Consider the following 12104-nt stretch of genomic DNA (forward strand, 5'->3'; position numbering starts at 1 on the left):
CTGTACTTGGATCAATGCCCATCCCTTTCTTTCACTTCTTACTGCAATCTGTGCCAAAAGCGTATCCTCTGTCAGCGTGATCGATGGCGGCAAGGACGTGCTCAGTGGGATGGGCGTGGAGATTCGAATTCCCTCCTCTGTTGTCAGGAGGGTTATAAAAACCCAAAGGAGAGAAAGAGGGAAAGGAAGGAGGAAGACGGATGAGGTAGAGACAGGGAGAGGCAGTTCTGCTTTGATCTGGGTCTGTGTGTTGATCTGGTGTGTAGCTGACCCATGCATTCAGAGCAGATTAGCCTTGACAGTTGTTTCTGGAGTGAGAATCTCTAATCTAAAGCTGTCTGCAGATCCTCAGCATGCAACGGAGAGGCCCCAGCAGGAACGCTTTTCCAGAAACTCGGAGGTTTCTGAAATAGCATTTGGCCTTGTGTCAAAACTGCGGCAGAAAGATTCATGAAGCAGATTAAGGTGTTTGCGCTCAGTTGTGATATTTATCTTGACATTCCTTTTGAATTATTCATGTGTGAGAGCCAAGAATGGACTCCTGTCTCAACAAATCGTGCATCTCTGCAATGAGAGGCTTCTTATACATTAGAGACAGACACGAGCACGTGAGCCAAAGCTGCAAGGCCTCGAACAGAAGTTCACTGCTTGGGCACATCTCAGTGTGTATCCACCTAACAAACACCCCGGCTCTCCAGGAGATCCACTGTGTGTTGTCATGGCAGTCCTCCAAACACAGTAGGGATGGATTTAGGATCTTTGTATTTCCTGTGTTTACCAAATGACTTGAGGAATCCTGCAGGGAGGCACAAGATGCTGGTCTCCACAACAGTGGCACTGAAGGCGTAGATCCTCCTCCGTAGTGGAAAAACAGCAGACAAGAAAAGATAATCTGACAACAACAGTGTGCAAGAACCGAGCTTTTATTACGCTTTAAATTGCAGCTCTCACAAGTCTTGTAGGAGTCCCTGAATTATTACTTCTTAGCTCACCCATCTCATTACAAAGCAGAGCTCAATATTTGGTACTTTCTGAAGCAGAGGATAAACTCACAACTGGACCATGATTGGATTACTCAACTGAGAAAACCTGGCTGTATTTATAGAAGGATCTAAGCAAGGCTCAGAAACAGCAGTCTAACCTATTTTAGTCTGACAACACCCAATAATATATTCAGCTGCCATCTGGCTCGGTAGTTTAATACCCGTTAGTACCAGTTCTATTCTGGTGCTGGTGACAGAGCGACTCTCCAGGGAACTGTAGAGGAGTGCTGAGGGGATTATGGGAGTTCAGATGTCCAGTCCACATGTGTTTCATGTCTATGACTGTTTCCATCAACATATTTTGTGGATGGTGCTGCAGCCAAGTTGTTTTAAAGATCTGCAGACGTATTCTCTGCACAAAGACGAGCTTGTTTCCAGGCTGCAGGTTGGGCTGTGCCATCGTCTATGGCCTTGCTAATGGTGTTTATAGAGAGGATGTGAAGGTGATCATTAAACACCACCTCTGCTTAGTCCACTTTAATCTAACTCTGGTTTGTTTGCCTAGAAAGTCTGGTTTGTTTGGGGAGGTGTGAATGTGCAGACTGCTCCAAAAGCAGGAGTGGTGTCTGGTGCAGGGCATTCTGGGTAAATACAACCAAAACAAATGTACATGTCTAATGCTAGCAAGAGAAAGGGTTTATGTTTTTTGACACTGACAAAAGAGAAATGCTACTACTCCATTTTTGTTCACATTTTGTAAAGAAGGAAGTTGAGCTCAGTGTCTTCTTCAGACAGTGGTTCATGGTGCAGCGCCACCACAGGTGGGGAGGGGAACAGCTTTCTCAAAGGGTTTGGTTGGTTTGACATTGTGCCGTCAGAAAATGTAACAGATGTTGCAATTTTGGTCCCCAATCAAACCAAGTCTACCGGACTATTTGGTGTGAAAAGATCCTACAACATGTTGTACACATCATTTCTTTCCATGCTTGTTTCTTCAGCAGCAGATGGTGTTTGGATTTTACTGTTTAAATGTTCATGCACGTTTATTAACCCTGCTTAGGTCTAGTCCACACTTCCTCAGTTTCTTCAATGCTGGCTTTATTTTTAGGAGCACACATTTGCATTGGACACGCCTGGCTCAACTGGTGATTAATGAACAGCCAGAAGCAGTTTAGAAACTCGGGCATCTTTGCAGCAAAGTGATTGAAATGTTTGCTGGAAGAAGTTTTCATTCTCATTCTACCAGAACAGTTTCAGTTAAGGTTTTAGTAACAATAAGACTCCAAACTTTAATGCTTGAATTGGTAGGAAAGAAAAGGCTCGTTCCTGGCAAACAAGTAGTTGGGATCTAGGTAGCTTCTAACGGTTGCCATGGAGACTTGGTGACCCCAAGATGACACTCTTTGCTGCAGCTCTCTAAAAGTGAGCTGTGGAGATTTTAAACCTTCCTCACCGTCCTCCTTAATGTGTTTGGTGTTTAGATAAATGTGTCCTTGTTAAGCTCAGTTCCACCTCCAGCCGTAGATTTATTTAAATTTAGATGAGTAACTATTTTTTATAGCCATTTTCTGACTTATTATAATCAACACACCCTGACTTGACTGTCATGTTTGCTTGTCTTTTTCATTTTAGGCGTGGCTGAGAGAAACAGGCCTCTATGACACATTATTACTACACACAAAGAAAAACAAGATGTGGTTTGTTTTTAATTAAGACATGGATACATTACAGACTAATCGTTTTAAGGATTTTTACACATCTTTAACAGTGGTGCCAGTAAACATGGAGGGTACTGTGAAGTGAATCCTTGCAGAAAAAGAAAAAAAACAGTCCAGGAAAACACTTAATGTTGTGTCATTTCTCTTTTATCTTACACTTAAAAATAGTTTTCCTGCTATTTGATACTTCAGTATTTCCATGCAGTGCCCCACTGCAAATTATATGCTGCATTTGTTTGCAATGCAAAGTTGCAATGTGCAATATTAACACAACAGCATTCAGAGAAACATCATCAGTTGCTTTTTCAGTTTTAATCTGGTCTGGATGCAGAAGGTCAAACTATTAAAGAAATGGGGTTTTTTCTCATGTTTGGACTGATGTTTACCAGACAATAACCTCACAAAGCTCTTAATACAAGACTAGGAAACCTAATTTTAACTTTCGCTGCACATTTGCAATATTTAAACCAAAATTTATGCTTGAGACGAAGCATACATTTCTGATTGACCTGCTTCAGTGGAAAGAAAGTAAAAGTAACGTTTTCGCATAAAGGGTGATTTTACAAAGACCTTAGTTATGTCTTAGCAATGAACTACTGTAAATCCACCATGCATTGAGGATGCAGGTGTGGTAGGGGAAAAGACTTTCATCAATCACTTATTGTTAACCCCAGATCACCAAAGAATGGATGTTTTTCTCTGTTACTTTATGATGTCAGTTGATGGATTATACCATGGTAAAGTTGTAAACACATTCATTAAGCATCCGATATATGGCTAGCATGCTAATTTTGGCATTTGACCTAAAGGAATAGTTTGTAGTTTCAAAGTGTGTCAATGTAAAACATTATGAGGACTTGTTATCTTACTCTAGTCATCTTAAATCAAGATTATTTCAACATGGCGGTGGAAGCTTATGCTCATCTAACATGGGCAGAGACTAAAGCAGACTTCTGGTGTTTCAACTCAAACTTTAATGGCACATTATGTCTTTTAATGAACATTAAAACCATGATTTTCATTAAATGAAATCATTGTTTTCCATTCAATGTTACCCATTCATTTAAATAGTCTGTTATTGTTTTTATGCACAAATATACACAATATTGAGACTGACTAGAAAAAGTAGCAAAATACAAAACTTAATAAAAAGTACTCACTTAAACTCTCTTTTTCATCAGGAAGCAACTTGTTTCATACAGGAGGATTATTAGTGGTGCACCACCTCCTGCAGCTGTTTTCTGCAATATCCAGCTCTATTTCAATGTGCGTCCTGGAAAACTTTGCTCTTCACATTCATTTTCCATACTGAACGGTTAAGGTGTTCAGTATGGAAAGTGTCTCATGCACACTAATAGCACACTGAAAAGTATTTGTCCTCTTACAGATTTCTTTATTTTTTGTTTTTTTATATATAATCAGATAAATTGTAATAGACAATAATAACTAGGATAAATACAAAATGCATTTTTCAAATGATTGCATTTATTACTGAAATGTGAAAAAGTAATTGCACCCTAAGCTGGTAACTGGTTGTTCTACATTTGGTGGCAACAACTTTGGATCATTTTCCTTCAGCAAAACCCAAATGCACTTAAACTTAAGGTCACAAACTGATGGATCAATATTCTACTGTATTTTTTTATAATTGAAAAAGTAAAATTAAACACACAATTAAGCTATATAAAAATGAGACCTATGTCAGATTAAAGCGATATCAGAGAAAGAAAGAGTTCAAAGAGTCACCAGCTCTCTGACACATTATGAAGCTATGCTGACACTGAAACTCCCTGCAGCGCTCCATCCTTCATCTCTGGATGACTCCATGGCCTAACGAGAGTCTTTATTCCAACCCAATGCTTCTTCACTGTCCAGGATTTATCTCCCTGCCTTGTTGTTTGGCTCTTCAGACCTTGTCCTCCCAGCTTTATTGCTAAGTAAATTCTGAAAAGCAAATGTCGTGTGAACTGAGAGGAAGCTTAGTGCTTTTACTTGCTTATACACACGAGAAAAATAATTTATTGGGCCGCCAGTAGAGAGAGCCATCAATCCTGTGCTCATTTAATCTGACTTTACATCAAATTGTTTCTCTCAAAAGGCCTCAGTCATGATAAAATGAACGACTATGAGTCTATCGCGTGACTCCTAAAAGGTCTTTCATGCAGCTACCTTTACATATGGAAGAGGTTGAAGACACAAAGTAAAAGTCTGTTTGTATCAAACATTTGATAGATTGAATCTTTTTTTAGTTTCAGAATGAAATTAATGATCTGAAACTTTAAGCTGTATGAGAACTTAATAAAATGTCTTTTTACAGTGGAATACTTGGGGCCAAAATACACCAGATGCATTTTGGGAATGTTACGAGTTTCACATACATACATAATGCAAAATGTTTTATTTTTGTTTTGCATTATGTATGTTTTTGTGTCATTAGGACATTTATTGTGGAAGTTTCCAGGTAGGAACTATTATATGGGATGTTGGTGCATCACCTGAAAGAGATGCACGCTTTTTATCTCTACCCCTGTGATACAGATAACTGCTGGGGCTCCACTGGACACAAAACGCTATGACTGCAACCTGACAAAATGTGAAAAGGTTTTAGGCTTTTGCAAAGCTATTAGCTTGTTTCCATTTCCATAAATATTGATTTTCACTATAAAAGACGTTTAGTTGCTATGGCATTGTTTTTCTTCTGATTACAGGCTGAGCAGCTTAATTATTCTCATTATATCCTAAAGAGCAGGTTCTCATCATATAATTATGTCCATTAAGTTGTCAAAACAAAAATGTTTACAACTGATTCAGAAACAGAACTGAAAAGCTGAATAATAGCGTCTGGGTACGGATCAACTTTTTCATCCCAGCACAAAGCAGAGAGTGGCAAAACGAGTTCCTCTTTCCACACAAACACAACACGTCTGAATGAGTCCTGGTGTTAAGGCTCTAACTCATGGTGTGAGAAACTTTTCCTCTAACACCCTTTCACCAAATGCCACTTGACAAACAAGCCCAGCCCACCCTTCAAAAGACCCTGATTAGTCCACTCGTTCTCTTTATACAGGCCAGGAGGCAAGAAGATGCTAAACACAAACAAATAAAGAATTATATGGACCCCCTTGAATGTTTGGCACCTCATGCAGTTTGAAATCCTGCAGGAAAGAAAATCCACAAGGTGTCCATAGCTTTCAGCGTGTCAGCTGCCTTATTTATGATTTGCTTTTTGCACAGAAATGCTGACTTTAAGTGCTTCAAATGTTATCAGTCAACAGAAAACAACGGGAGTGGAGACTAACAACCAGGGGAAGCATGCTGACATATGTTCTGCAGCATAAAAGGTCACAACCCCTGATAGGATAAAGACACTGTGAGCCCTTTCTTCAAATCCTAAGTAAGTGGACAGAATTGCTTCACCGGCATTTTAACTTTCTCTGCTCCAGGCTCTTTTCCTGTTATCGTTGTTCCGGCGTGGCTATCAACAAAGATGTGCGTGTGTGTGAGTGTATGTAGCTTGTCTGCAGCTCCACGCTCCCCTGCCTCTTATTTTTTGCCGTCTGAACAGGCCTGAACAACACACCCAACATTGCTAATGCTCTGTGTAAAGGGACAGGAAAGTGGATGAGTCACAGACCTGAGAAAGACCAAGACAACTACGATGCATGACTGCCAAAGGACAATTCAGTACAAACAGCAGCCGAGAAGCATATATCACCCATGACAGCTGCGTGATTAATTTGTGTTTGCGTGTGGAGCTGCAGGTCACCCTACGAGAAATTTTAAAAATAACCTGAAACTTTTCCTTTTTAACAAAGCTGTCAGTCAGAGTAAGGCTTCAGTGTCCGGAGCGTTACCTCAGGCTTTAATTCACCATGTTGACATGTGATGACCCAATGATCTCTGTTCGTCCACTTCAACCCCACAGGTGTCCAGAGTGCAAATCCAGGAACATCAAAAGACATCTTTATGGTGGTTTATGGTCTACTTACTTTGGCCACTCCATTACTCAGAGATGTCTCTGTAAAAGCCAAATGAAGTGTCCTGTGAGACCGTAGCTCTCTACTAAACAGAGAAAAGCTCAACCACATCATGATCTCTGTTCTGAATGGAATCTGTTCAGCAAATGTTCTCATCCAAAATTTTTACTTTTTTATATTTCATCACATCATAAATACAAACCTTAGTGTATTTTACTGAGATTTTATGTGACAGATCAACACAAACTAATGAATAATTGTGAAGTGAAAGAAAAGCACTGCATGGTTTTTACATTTTATATGAACAAACATAAATATATAAAAGGTGTGGAATGTTTTCATGTTCTTTTACTTTTTACCCCTAAATAAAATCCAAAGCAACCAATTACTATTACAAGTTATTTTATTAATAGATCAAATAAATCTATATGTAATGTAATTTATTCTTTCAAAGGTTTATTAGACAGTAGTTGGCACACTTTCACTAATCTGCTAATACAGGAGCTATATTTTAGCTTAGCAGATTAGCACTTTAGCTAACGTTGAAGAACACCCTTAACTTCCCCAATATTAGTTTTTTTTCATCAGATAAATTCTAAATCACTAATTTATTTGGCTGTTTCATAAACTTTTTTGCTTATGAAACAACAAAGTTCAATATCTTAATGATGATTAAGCAATTACTAAATTAAAGACTATTTCAATAATCGATTAATCAAAATTAACTCAATTAATCACTCTAACGATTAATTGGCAGCGTTTAGTTTCTGTGCCCTTCATCTCTGGAATCAATGTCCTGGCAACCTGGGATTTGAAGAAATTGTTATTTCCTTTAAATCTGAATAATTTAATTGTTTACTGCAGTTTTCCAGAAAAGGTCAAAGATTATGTTTTCAGTTTATTTCTGTTTTTATTAGATTTAAATTTCCATATTAGCATTTGTTTTCTTATTTCATTCTGAAGCTTACATTTTTAATGTTGTGTATTTGTTGTGAATATTTTTTTTGTTTTCCAATGTAGAAACATACAAACATACCATAAAAATCATCTTACATTGACCCTGATGTATATTGAAGTTGCAGTAGATTTTGTGAGGGACAGAAATGTATGCTTCTGTATTCATCGAGCTCTGCACCAGGTGCACTCTGGCTCCTAATGGTCGCTCTGAGGAGGGAGAAACCTGCACACCCATGCCCTCCCCCCTAAAATATGCATGCTCCTCTTGACTCCTAACACCAATGAATAGCCACTTACGGAGAGGAACAATGCACATGTGACTGTTTATGGGATCCAAAATGTTTTTGAGGCCTGGGTCTTTGTGTCCATCCTGCATCTGTAACTCTGGCCTGTCTGCACAGGAGACCCCCTCCCCCTGCTGTGTCCCCTCTTTGAGCTGTGTTCCTGGAAGACGGCAGAGATGTAATCAATGAGTCATGTGTCCTGATTACCACCAGCTCCCTATGGAGCATCTTCAAAAGGCTCCAGAGGAGATGGAAAGAGGGAGAAGCATTGCCCTCTATGGGGTAATTACCAGTTGAGGCTCTGCGGCTTTCTACCCCTTTCAGTGGACGGTCAAGCTTAAAGACAGACCAGTTAACAATTCATCCAGTCCTGTTGGCACAGCGGGACGCACTACTAAGCACTGCTCACCAAACTAGTAGAACCTGCCATGTAAAATTACATAAATCCCTCCTCTTGCATGCACACTGGTGAGGACACTGAGGACAGAAATGACTAGAGACAGGCTGGGTGACGTTCAGATCTGCTGCAGCTGAGTACTCAACTGTCTGTCCCAAAGAAAACAAGTCGAGTGTTTGGGAGTTAAAAGGGCCATAAAACTAGGCAAATACACTTGAGCACTGTCTGGACGCCTGCAGGCCCTTTGTTTTTCTCCACTGCCTCCACCTCAAGCTTGTCTAACTACACGCACAATCAGTGTTTACTAAAATCCCAGCCCAAAGTCGCACAGTAGCTCATTCTGTAACTGTGTTTAGCTTAGATGCAGTTTAATTCTGATCATCAGGATGATGGATTGGGTTTTTTCTTGGTTTTCCCTTTTGTTTAGATATGATCTCTGCATCATTTTTGGCTGTAAATTATGCTTAATTGGCATGTTTGGAGTGATGACTGCATAAAAAAGTAATGGGAGGTGATGGCATGGAGACAGAGGGGCTGACGACGTCTTAAGGTTAAGGCTCCTGTAAATCCTGTCTGCATAATGCCAAGCAGAAGCAGAGAAGGGCGATCAGAGACAAAACAGTCATTAGCATTAGATTTCTGCGATGAGGAAAAAGAGGTTGTGAAGACGAGTGTTTGCACATGTGCAGTGTAATGGGGTTAATCGCAAAATTACCATACAGGTACTGGAGGTCTCACAACAAAAACCTCTTTACCTTTGATCATGTTTTCTGTGCTCATAGTTCAGCAGTATAGCAGAGATTATACATATTCACCATAATCTCTAATAAACAGAATGTGAAATGACATGAATGTTATTATCTTTACCACCTTATCATTTTAAGGTACAGGTCTGTCATTTTATCCTTTGTAAAACGTGGTTTACTCTTTAAAAAGTGTTTGCATAAACAAGTACAGCTCAAAAAGCTAGAATAACTTCAATATTTGTTGACGCTAAATTTGGGGTTTTGTTCTCTGTAAGACAATATCAACAAAATTACAAGAAATGCAGGAGTAAAATATTTCCCTCCACGTGTAGTTATTCAATATAATATTTTTGTTTCATTTTTCTGGAAAGAGTGACAAAAAATCTTTAACTTTTTTACCATGTTAACATTTTTTGAGGCGCCTCTGTCTGTTCAGAGAATGAGCATCTTTATTCAACACTGCCTTCTTGTGGACAGGATATGCATAGCATCATGTTATCGCTTGTGAAATTAGGGAGGTAGTAACTAGTTACATCTACTCAATAACATTTACTTGAGTAACTTCTTTAAATATACAAGAATGATTTAACCAGAAGTGCACCAGACACGGAAACAAACCTACAAAATTGATGTCAAAGTGAGACCTCTTGTTTGTAAACAACTTCACTGTTCTGTTATTTTCTTGTCTCCCTGAATTTTTTATTTTGTTATAAATTTTACCTACTTTTTAATATTATTTTTTAAAATAGCAAAATTACACCTGGATTTATAATTTCAGATTGCATACTTTTCCCAATTAAATCAGATTTTATGCTGACATTTACTCTGTAAGTTATAATAAGTTACTCCTACCTGAGTTCAAGTTTTTATTTACTACCACTTCTGCATAGTTTTCCTTCCACTTCACAATAAGAGAAATGTTTTGGGTTTTCTGCTTTCTATAATATTATTTGCAAACATTATTATTTTCAAATGTTTTATTTCAATTATTTTCTATATTGAGCTTGTCTTTATATTCAGTTAGAATTCCTTAGAGAATTTTTTTAACAAAATATACAAGAAAGATGTTGCAGCTTTGATTTTGATAATGTTGTTTGTAAAAAAAAAAAAAAAAAAAAAACAGAAAAAAAGTGGAGACATGAAAAAGCTGATGCTACTTGATTGGTCTATATCTTCTGTTCTTACCACTGTCAGAAATTTGAATATTATTTATTATATATTTCTGTATTAATTCGGTTTGTTTTGTTTGTGTTTTTAACTTGTCAATGGAAAGGTTTATAATAAAACATGGTCAGTAATCAATTTGGTAGTACATCTATGAGCTTTCACAACTTTTAGGCCAACTGCAAAATCTTATCCTATTTTAATATCTAAAAATAACTTAAGGCAGGATAATCTTTCCTCTGTCTATTTTTAATCCCTTTTTTGGTTGGGAAATTTTTATCTTTTTCATTTCTTGTAGGTTTCTGTTTGCGGTAATGTTATTGGAAAGTAAAATATGTATTTCGATTGCAATAAAAAGCATTTGCATAATTACTTAGCATTTCCAAAAATACTACAGCTATTTATTATTGTAAAAAAAATAAATAAATAATTTTTAAAAAATAAATAGAAAATAAGAGGAAAAAGAATGTCACCAAAACCGGTTTAAGAATTGGGATTTCCCGGCTGCACCTGAAGGCAGCATCACACCCTAAATTTTCCCTAACATCCGGGACCTTGTTCAGCTCGCCAGTGAAAACTGAAGGAGAGCAGAGGAAAGAAAGGCGGACTGATGACAGCTGTCAGAGTGGACAAAAACACTCCCATTCTGTGAAGTAAACCCGAATGGCTCTGCCCAAACGCACCGGCAGATAGAGGACAGAAACCCTGGGAGAATAACTGCTTTGCTTAAAGGTGTCGCGAAGGTAAACTTATACATTTTCGGTTTGGAAAAAATGAGTCCCAGTTTGCTCTGTGTGTCTCAGGAGAGTCGAGGTTAGCTTTGCTGCTAACTTTGTGAACCACCCAGCTATTTATTTCTGTAGCTGAAGTGTTTCTAATGGTGGATTGTCGTTGTTATCGGAGGGATTCTCGGTCAGTAAAGCGTTGGGTTTCTTATACACACAGAAAGAGTTTAAATTGGAAAGTTTATGGTTAATTCCAGGGGTAAGGAATGCTAGTTAGCCGTTCCAGTTAGCTCTTAACGTGCTGTGGCCAAGCACGTTAAGACCAACAGGCGCTAATTGTTATCTCTTTAACCAAAGAGTAAATCAAGCTAAGGTTATTACTGAGTATTATTTACAAGGATAAGTATGTGTAGAAAGAGTAATGTTGTGTTAGCCAGTGTGTTTCTGAATGGTTCAATTGAACCCAGCTGATTATCGTTCAATAAAGTATATTTCGGCACTTTTCCTATCATTAACAGTCATTTGAAACTGTTACAAATGATATATTGGAGTGGTTTTAATTCATTCTTCTTCTGGTTGCCCGCTAAGTTTTCGACTTGTAGCTTCGAGTTTTCGATCCAAAGGAATTAGATCATGAAATATTTTAACGGAGAGCGCATAGCTCTCTCTGGGTCCATTGACTCAGGGGGTATTTTGTCTGCAGCAGGCAGCCTCAGTCATTGTTGATGTACAGATGAATGCATTAGATAATCGTCCAATAATTCATTTCTTAAAGGGCAACATGAGTAACTACAGGCGGGTGTCAATAAATTGGAATACAATCGAAAAGTTAATGCATTTCGGTCATTTCAATGCAAAAAACGAAATTTGTATAGATTTATTACATGCAGTTTGTTTTTGTTTATTTTTGAGGATAATAATGCAGAAATATTACTGTATGTCCTTCAGAATCATGCCGAAGTCAACTAATTTGTTTTCCAGCTTTGCTACAGAAGCTGCCAATAAAGAGTGCTCTGTCCAAGCATGTTAATGGAAGGTTGAGTGGAAGGAAAACATGTGGTAAAAAAGGTGGATGAGCAGCATGGATAACTGCAGCTTAAAAAGATTTGTGAAGCAAATCCATTCAAGAGTTGAGGGCAGATTCACAATAAGG

General features: G+C 38.1%; 1 protein-coding gene across 11 annotated transcripts in view; it reads left to right on the top strand.

Moving 5' to 3' along the window:
- The first annotated feature begins 10780 nt into the window (after nucleotides 1–10780).
- lrrfip2 (leucine rich repeat (in FLII) interacting protein 2) overlaps nucleotides 10781–12104 on the top strand; it is a 28902-nt gene continuing 27578 nt past the window's right edge. For 4 of the 11 annotated variants that reach the window (XM_032553282.1, XM_032553284.1, XM_032553283.1 and 1 more), the window contains exon 1: nucleotides 10786–10969. The gene's annotated coding sequence lies outside the window, so the exon portion shown is untranslated. Of the gene's footprint in view, nucleotides 10970–12104 lie in introns of all 11 variants that reach the window. The other 7 variants (XM_032553279.1, XM_032553278.1, XM_032553280.1 and 4 more) reach the window with 4 other exon arrangements.

Source organism: Xiphophorus hellerii, chromosome 22 (assembly GCF_003331165.1).
Source record: "Xiphophorus hellerii strain 12219 chromosome 22, Xiphophorus_hellerii-4.1, whole genome shotgun sequence".
NCBI lineage: Eukaryota > Metazoa > Chordata > Actinopteri > Cyprinodontiformes > Poeciliidae > Xiphophorus > Xiphophorus hellerii.